This window comes from Balaenoptera borealis (assembly GCF_965194805.1).
Source record: "Balaenoptera borealis genome assembly, chromosome: 2".
Classification (NCBI taxonomy): domain Eukaryota; kingdom Metazoa; phylum Chordata; class Mammalia; order Artiodactyla; family Balaenopteridae; genus Balaenoptera; species Balaenoptera borealis.
In genome coordinates, this window is record NC_138867.1 from 6,070,818 (window position 1) to 6,080,443 (window position 9,626).

Genomic DNA, 9,626 nt, shown 5'->3' on the forward strand with positions numbered 1-9,626 from the left:
AATATTAAATAATAGAGGTGATTGCTAGGATTCTTAGATAATTTTAACAGGAATGCCTAATTTGAAATTATTATTTTGAGCACTCATTTTCTTGTGTAGTTATTGTTCTGTTTAAGCTTTAACCATTTGGATCTTGTCTTTGCTTTTTTTGTTAGTCTTCTTTTTATTGAGAATTTCAAATGCACTTCATACAGATCAGAAATGAAGGCAAGGGTTGGCCAGCAGGCGTAGAGGAGTTGGCAAACTAAGAACAGGCCCACTTGGACATTCTGATCTTGTAGGTTATTCATTAGATATTCTCAAAGTTTATCTTTTTCTGTTTTACTCTATGTTTTTTATGGTAATTTCCTCTGTATTGCCTAATTTGTTAATATTCACTTTGATCTTATTTTCACTCTTCTAATTTGGGGGAGATTTTTCCATTGTGTTCATAACTGCTGAGAAGGAGTGCTTCATTTCTTTTCTTCTGAGCATGTGTATTTTTGGCTTTTATTAAGGCTCTATGTTTCTGCTAAGTAATATTGACCACATTTCCTTAAGTTTAACCAAGTTCCTATCATTATGAACCTGAATAGTCCCAGCTATACTTCTTAGATTTGCTTTGATCCAAATATTTTTAGGAAACTAGTTTTTTGTTTGAAATCGTGCTTTTTACTTTTCAACCATTTGGGGGGATTTTATTTAAACCTTTTTTGTTCTTTTCAGATGTGTGGGTATAATAGAGACCATTTTCTGTGAGATTTCTCCTTTGTGGATTTTGAGTTTTCCTTTGCAGCCTCAAACCTTTTTTATAAAATAACAACACCATTTTTAAAGTTGGTGCTGTTTGTTCTATAGTTAGTTCAAACATATTAGTTATATTGTTAAAATTCCCTTTTTTTTTTTTTTTTAGCACCTTAGGAATGATTTTATGTTTTTAGGAGTTCACTTAGAAGCTCCCAGTTAAATACGATGAGCTGAACGTATGCTTTGACTTCCTCCTCCCCATCCTGACCCCATTACAATCGCTGTGAAAGGATTTAAGGGTTAAGGAGGGATGGCCCCATGAGGAGAATGAGAGCGGGTCACGGCAGCGTACCCACAGCACGTGTGGGAGTGGAGACAGGTAAAGCTGGGCAGAGGTGACGTGAGGACGCACGGAGCCCGCAGTGTGCCTGCCGAGATGGTCCTTCCTAGACGCCAGGGCTGATGGGAGGGTGGGAGGGAAACGTGCACCTTAATATAAGGGCCGACGGCCCAGAGCAGGCGGCGGTGCCCCCTCCCCCACCCCGTTCCTGCTCCCCACAAACAGCACGCAAAGCCCAGAAGTCAGCTGTACACTCATTCGCAGGGAAAAGCGTGGTGGGAACAGGGGTGGGAGGCCTGCCGTGAATAAAAATTAGCTCTCTGGGGAGAGCCCGAGCAACTAGATGTTGGCATCCCAGCACAAAATGTGTCCACGTTTTGGTCTTTAGGGACCCTCCAGTGTAGCGTGGTAGTTGGTCACCTTCTGCCTGAGGCTGCCCGGGAGCGTGGGGAGGCATCGTCCCCTTCGCGATAAGCTCCTACTCTGCTCTTCTGGTGCTTTTTAAAAATGTGAACTGATGACCAAGAATCACCGGATACTTAGAGAAGTCTCTGTCGTGAAAATTAAAACAGATGCCTCTGGAGAAAACATCATTCCAGGAGCAAAAAGGAAATGTTTTTTAAAAATTGTAACATCTGGGCGATTCGGCATCCACAGACGAGTGGACAGCTGTGGGACTTCGTGCGCTGGAGTACGAACCAGCGATGTGAAGGGGTGGCCTGCTGACAGAGGTTTACAGACCACACCTGATAGAGATTTTGTATCCAAATATGTCAAGACCTCTCAAACTTCAGTAATAGATATTTTAAATATATTTTAATGGGCAGAAGATTTGAACAGACACTCATCAAAGAATACATTCGAATGGCAAGTAAGCGCATGCAAAGGTGCTTACCATCTTGAGTCACTAGGGAAACACCCATCAAACCACAACGAGACACCACTGCCCATCTCTTCGAATATCTAAAATTAAAAAGAATGACCAACCAAGGTTTGGCAAGGATGTGGAGACCCTGGAACCCTCACATACTGCTAGAGGAAATGGGGAATGATCTAACCACTTTGGAAAACACTTTAACAGTTTCTTAAAAACTTAAACATACATTTAATATATGACCCAAACATTTCACTCCTATGTATTTACCCAAGAGAAATAAAAGCACATATCTATACAAAAACTTTTACACGAATGTTCATAGCAGTTTTATTTATAATAGCCAAAAACTGGAAACAATCCAGTTGTCCACCAAGGGGGGAATGACTTAAATATATTGTTGTGTATCCGTGCAATGGAATACTACCCTGCATAAAAAGGAATAAACTATGGATCTCAGCAACAACATGAATGTGTCTCAAAATCATTATGCTGGCTGAAAGAAGCCAGATAAAAAAAGAGTGCCTGCTGCTTTGTGTGGAGATAAGCATTTGCCTGGGAATGAGGGCAAGGGGCAGGGGTCTTACGAAAGGGCATGAGGAAACCTTTGGGGTTGATGTTTGTTATCTTGGTTATGTGAAGCTGTGTGCATCAAATTATACACTTTAAATATATGCAGTTTATTGTATGTCCCTTACATCTCAAGCTTTTTTTTAAAAAAAATCATGTTATTACACTTGCAAAACAATAGGATGCTATGAAAACGAAATTATCTAAGAACAATGAATCTAGGAACTTAGAAAATGAGAATTTGATAGAAGAGGTAGAAGGCAAAATCAAGGCTGTCCTAGAAAATATAACAAAAGACCAAGAACAAGGAAACACAGCACCATGTAGACGGTCCCACATTTGACTCATAGGCATAACAGGAAAGCCTTCTCCCCAATTCTTCCCTAACTGGGATGATGTCAAGAACCTCTGTCCACATAAGCTAATCTGAGGATGGCTTCAAGGTGACCTGTGAAACAAGGCGGACTCAGACTAGACCGGAAGCCCTGGGTGGCCTTCAGGTGAAGGAAGGACGCAAGTGGCAGAACAATCACTGGAGAATGATACAGTGTTTGCGAGTTGAGAGGGAAACAAAACACTGTATCTGTGGAGAATGTGCGTGCACATGTAGTAAAAGTATAAAAACAGGGATTGGATACACAGAAGTCCTTGATCGTGGTTGTCTTTGAAGAGGGTGTTTCAGCAAAAATAGAAATGAAGTCTTCCCTCCCCTGAGAGCAAGGAAAACAAAGGGGCAGCGAACAGGCTAGAGAAGAAACATAACCTGGCCTGAAAGAGTTAATCACGCCTTGGTTTACTTTAACTGTCACTGATTTGGAGTAACTAGATTTGTACTTTACAAAGCTAACCTCACTCCCTGACACTATGTAATTTACACTGGGTACCTATCACCCCTAACTCTGTGTGAGTTACATCCCGGGGCACTTACATTCTATACGCCCCTTGTAACAAATCACCCCCTATAGGTTTTGCATTTCAGAAACAAGGTCACCAGGTCGATAAACCAGAGGCAAACGGATGCAATTACCAGACTGCCGGACCCCAATTACGGGGCGGCCTGACGCCAGCTATGACTGTCTTGAAATAATGCAAAGGAAAGGAAGAATGCAAGACCTTCACTACTTTGATCCTTATCCTATACCCCGGACTGCTAGCCCCACATATAAAATCTTCCCTGATTCCCGAGGAGAGCACAGCTCCGGAGGCGCTAGCCTGCTGTGTCTTCCCTTCTGCCTGGCAGAAAAATAAAGCCATTTCTCTCTCCCTCCAAAATCCCTGCTCCGTATTTCTGTTCGGCCTCAGTGCACAGGGAAGCCAACATTTCGGCAGCAAGGAGAGGAGCCTGGAATTGAGGAGGGGAATCTGGGCTACTTCAGGCTTCCAGTCGTGTTTGTTTTAAAGATCTAAAGCAAATATATCAAATCTATGTTTCAAATATTAATATTTATGCTGGGGGGCTATGTTATACTTCGCAGTTCTATGTGTTTTTATTTTTTAATTAAAAAAAGAAAAGAATACGGAAGTGGACAGTGGAGTCTGGATGGTGAGGAAAGTGAAGCCAGGATGCTGTTCCTGTTCTTAGGGCAGAGGGTCTCACACCTTCCTTTGCTGTCGTTGTTGTTGTTGCGGAGATCAGAAGCAGCTCAAAGAGTTCATGAACACCGTTGAGATTTGATGACAGTTCCCACACACGGAATGAGGAAGTTTAACAGACGACAGATACTGTATCCCCGTATCCCAAAAGAAAAATGCACGGTGAGGTTACTCAGTACATTTCTGGAGAAACCTGTGGTCCACCGTGGCCAGGCACGGAATTAGACAAGGGGGCTAAAAGGCACTATGCAGTTGTGTCCCCAGTAGATCTGGGGTCTAGTGTAGAAGGAAAATACAATGGGATGTTTGCATTATGGGAAATGAAAAGGACAGAGGGCCCTCAATCTGCCCAGAGGCTACAGTATGTTTACAATTTGGGGAAAACAGTCTGGGCAGAGGCCATACCTGTAGAGGCCAGAGGAGTGGAAGGCCAGGAGGCTTCTGGGGCCGAATGTAGTCCAATGTTGGTGAAAATAAGTGAGAAAGGGGGAATGGGAGGGGCTAAGATAAAACAGGTGAGGCACGTGTGAGGAAGACACCGTGTGGCAGGCAAAGGACAGAAAGTGCCGTCGTTCAGAGCCCACAGAGATGTCTGAGAGGGGCTATGACATCAGACCTGGGGGCTCCAGAGGTTTCTCTGGCAGCCGTGAGTATGATGCAGAGGAGCGGGCAGGACAGGGAGACTGGTGAGGGGTCAGGAGAAGAGCAGGTGCGGACCTGCCCCAGACAGGTGCTGGGGGAGGGGTGGGCATGATCAATACCGAGGAGTAGAACTTGAAAGGCTGTGTTTTTTTTTTTTTTTTTTTTTTTTGGCCTCACCGCACAGCCTGTAGGATCTTAGTTCCCCAACCAGGGATCGAACCCCGACCCCCTGTAGTGGAAGCACTGAGCCCTAACCACTGGACTGCCAGGGAAGTCCCATGAAAGGCTGTATTTTTCAATGAGCCAAAGATCTGAAATTCACTAAGGAAAATACACCTGTGGCAAATAAGCACATGAAAAGATGTTCAACATTTTTAGTCATTAGGAAAATGCAAATTGATACCGCAGACATACTACCACACATGTGATAGAATGGCTCAAATGAAAAGCCTGAACATACTAAGTGTCGGTGAGGATGTGAAGCAACTCAAAGTCTCACACACCTGGCTGGTGGACATGGAAAATAGCAAGACCGATTTGGCAAACCAGAAATTTCCTTCCTCTCTTTTTTCTCTCTTTCTCTCTCTCTCTCTCCCCCCCCGTCTTTTCTTCCTTATTTTCTTCTTTTCATTCTTATGTTCTTTCTCTCTCTCTCCCTTCCTTATTTTCCTTTTTGTTTTTTTGAATTGTCAAATATTTAATGCTAATTAAAGACCCAATGGTCTTACATTTTTATCACTATTTGATCATGAACAGCAAACATTGTTGGTCTACAACATACCATCTATCTATATACAAAAACACTGTAACATATTCTTAGGCTCTTAATTCTGAGTCTCAAAGTTAAGCTGAATTTCTATTGAATTTTAGGAAATATTAACTGTAAAAGTGATAGAACTTTTTAAATGTATTGCTTGTTCTTTGAAGACCATTGACAGTGTGAATTTAATAAGCACACCGCTGGAAGCTTTAGGAGCTACGTTCCTAATATTTATCTTGCCTGGACTTAAAATTACTGAAAGCTTTCCTTCATTGTCAAAGCTCAGAAGTATTTGTTCCACGGTATACTGAACTGGAAATGTGCCATTAGAGGATTTGGAAACGGTTTATCACATACGAAGTAAAGACCATACTACCATAAGAGACTCCAGTTCAAGTTGGCAGGCAAAATATAATTTAGACTTAAAATGCTGTATTTAAAGAGAAAATAAACTTTCAATTTGGATAAATAAAAATACTTTCATTTTCAAAGGCTTGGCACCACAAAGGATGGCGTGCACAGGAAGAACTCTTACTTCACAGTGTCCTCTGCTCTTTCTAGAGACTTGAAGCTGGTCAAGTAGTGAATAAGAATGAACATTTTCCTCAGTAAGATTCATAGGTCATAACTTATTTACTTCCCCCCATTAAATACTGCTACATTTACTTCAGATCATTTAATACATTTATTTATTTATTTATTTTATTTATGGCTGTGTTGGGTCTTCGTTTCTGTGCGAGGGCTTTCTCCAGTTGCGGAGAGCGGGGGCCACTCTTCATCGCGGTGCGCGGGCCTCTCACTATCGCGGCCTCTCTTGTTGCGGGGCACAGGCTGCAGACGCGCAGGCTCAGTAAATGTGGCTCACGGGCCCAGTTGCTCCGCGGCATGTGGGATCTTCCCAGACCAGGGCTCGAACCCGTGTCCCCTGCATTGGCAGGCAGACTCTCAACCACTGCGCCACCAGGGAAGCCCTACTTCAGATCATTTAAAAACTAGGTCTGTTCAAAGTGGAGGTTCTCCAAGTACAATGCAAATTTGTTTGACCAGAGAAAAGCAAACCTTATTAAGAATATAATCTTTATTGACAACATTTTAACCCTCTTTTTTAAAATTTAATTTAAAAAGCTAGTCCAAAAATGGCCTCTTCCTGTAAAGATGCATCTCTTCCAAACCACAGTGAAAGAGATGTAAGTAATTTTCTATTTTATCTTCTACCACATGCCTCAGAATTCCTCGTGAAATCGCTCTCGGACACACCAGAAGAGCATTTGCAGAATGAGTTATGGGAATGACAGTGTATGAGGCTGTTGGACGTGTACACAACAAAACCAGGAGGCTGATTGTTAACCTGTTAAAATTATTCAGACGTCAAATGGTTGGTTATGTGCTAATTATTTACATAGAACATGGATTCACCAACATAAAAAATAAGTAACAGCTGCCAGGAGACTACTTCTTTTAATGTGCAGAGGGTTAAAACTCTTCTTCCCACTTTCTGCAGGCAAATCCTCCTCTGATAGACATCTTATGCCTTCCTATGATAGAAATCTCTGGAATTTTCCCAAGTGATTGTCTGAACAGCAGGCTAGCAGCCATCATAAACAGAGACGTCAGCCTCAAGTGTGCCGTTCACCCAGACTGATCAGTGCCCAGGAGGCTGGGTTCCAAGGATTAGATATGAGCACAGCGTGGTCTCCGCAGCTTACGTTTTATCCCCCCACTGGACAGCACTGTCCCAGGGCCCGTCCATCGAGGTCCACCTGAAGACCTGGTAGGGAACCTGGGGCATAGTCGGGGCTCAAAACACACTTGTTAAATGAAACAATGACTCCCACACTGCTTCTCACTCAACAAGAAAACCAAGGTAGAAAAGCTCCATGCTTTAGGACGGGACAACCTGGGCTGAGGGTCTGGATCCTGAAATAAGTGTCCCGTAGGGAGTTGGTGGCTTTCACACAGACAGTCTGGACAAGTGTGCCTGTCGCTGCCTCTGGCTGGAGGTCATTCAAGCCTACTGCCAAACACAGCTGGCCTGTGTATTTTTAGACCTGTAATCGTCTTGGAATCCTGTATGCTTGGACACGAGTGAGTGGGTGCACATGATTGATGGCTCTTGGGGGTGTCCTCTGGAGACCCCTCTTGCACAGAAGCAAGTTCCAGAAGCTAAAACCCCTCCCTGGGCCAGCTTGGGGCCCTCACGTCTGCCTCTTTGCTCTGTTATTGGATCTTGTTCTCAAAGCGCAGACTCAGCCTTGACTAGCATCACTAAGGATGAGATTTGGGCTATCCTTGCGCTGTGATGAAGTCCAAGATTGCCAAATAAGTCGCAACTTAACAGCCTGTAGCTGCAGCGTGATTCAGGGGCCCCTGGTTCCTCCAGCCTTCTGCTATGCCCCTGGGGAGGACCCTCTGTCTTTGTTTTTCCCATTGGAACATGTGACCCCACCCCCACTGGGACCAACTCTTAGCTGAGATTCAACGTGGGACCCCGGCACTGTCCACCCATCCCAGGCAGGAGGCTGGTCTGCTACTGCTGAGGCTGTAGCCTCTCCTCGGGGACCAGCGTCCCAGCCTCTCTCTAGCGGCCAGGGCAGTCTTCCCTCATCGTTCAGGATCCTTGGGGAACCGGGTGCATCCAGGGGTCCAACCCACAGCTCTTCATTCAGCATGGAAAGGCACTGGCCACCCTGCCCACGGACCTGCTGCCTTCTGAGCTGCCTCTCAGCATCTGCAGTCTCCTATGAGCCACCTGCTTTCCCATACCTGGCCTCCCTCTGCCAAAATCACTCTGCTGTGGCAGCCCTGGGGCTGGAGCAGGGACCCAAGCCCTTTCCCACAGCTTGTCCACCCCTCTCCCCCGGGGGGCAGTTTCAGAGAGCTCCTCTTTCCTCCCCTCACTCTGCCCAGGGCTGGAAGGGGCAGGCTTCCCATGCTGTCCTCGCTTGCCTAACTGGGCTTTCTTTCTGCCCTTCAACTTTGTGGCTAAGCCTTGCTGTTGCACAAGGTGCAGGACAGAACGTGGGACTTGTTTAGCACGAAGGGGCTGAAGTCAAGTGGTATTGCAGAAGCTGTTATCTTTTACAATTGCCAGCTGCCTTATTTGTTTTAACCCCATGTGATTTTTCCCTCAGCCCCAAAAGACAGTCCCTTTCCTTCACTGACTCAGAATCCCTCCAGCAACCCCCAGGGCTCAGTGCCAAGCTTCTCCTCACTTGACCTGGCAGCAGTTGGCACTCTGCCTGGCAGGGACTTCTCTCTCTACCTTTTACCTGCTTCTCATCCAAACCACCTGAGTCCCAGTCTCCTCCCTCCCATGACTGTGCAAAGCCTCAGTCATCCGCTATCTGCTACCCACTCAGTCTGCTGCTATTTATGGGAAAACCATCCACTGGCTGTCTTGGCTAAATCTGAAATCCAACAAGGCAGAGAGCTTACTATACCTGCCCTCCTCAGAGGATGCTTCTCAAGGGCCAGGCTTCCTCCTGTGACTTCCATTTCTGCTGGATCCAGGAGGGAATGTCTGCCCCGGGTTCCACAGCACAGCAGTTTGAATCACCCTGCCCACTGATTCCATTTCTAGAAACCTCTGTTTTATTGGGTAGGACCCTCTTGATATTACATCTCGGTGAGAAGAGAAATGCCAAAGGGGATGAATACCCAATGGGTCAGCTCATGGAGAAGCCATCTCCAGCAGGCTACCTCACCTTCCCCTGGTAAGCCCAGCATCGGGGACAGTGCCTGCAGATCAAGCCCACTTCTGATACATACTTTCAGCTCTAAAAAACTCATTCGAATCAAGCTTCCACAAAATTTAGAGTCGAATCCATAGTTTTATGTCAATACCATAATTACTCTAGCTTTGTAATATAGTTTAAAATCAGGGAGAATGATGCCTCCAACTTTGTTCTTTCTCAAGGCTTCTTTGGCTATTTGGGGTGCCATACAAATTTTAAGATTATTTGTCCAATTTCTGTGAAAATGCCATTGAAATTTTCATAAGGATTGCATTTATTTGTAGATTGCTTTGGGTAGTATGGACATTTTAATATTGATTCTTCCAATCCATGAGCACAAAATATCTTTCCATTTATTTGCGTTCTTCCTCAATTTCTTTCACTGAT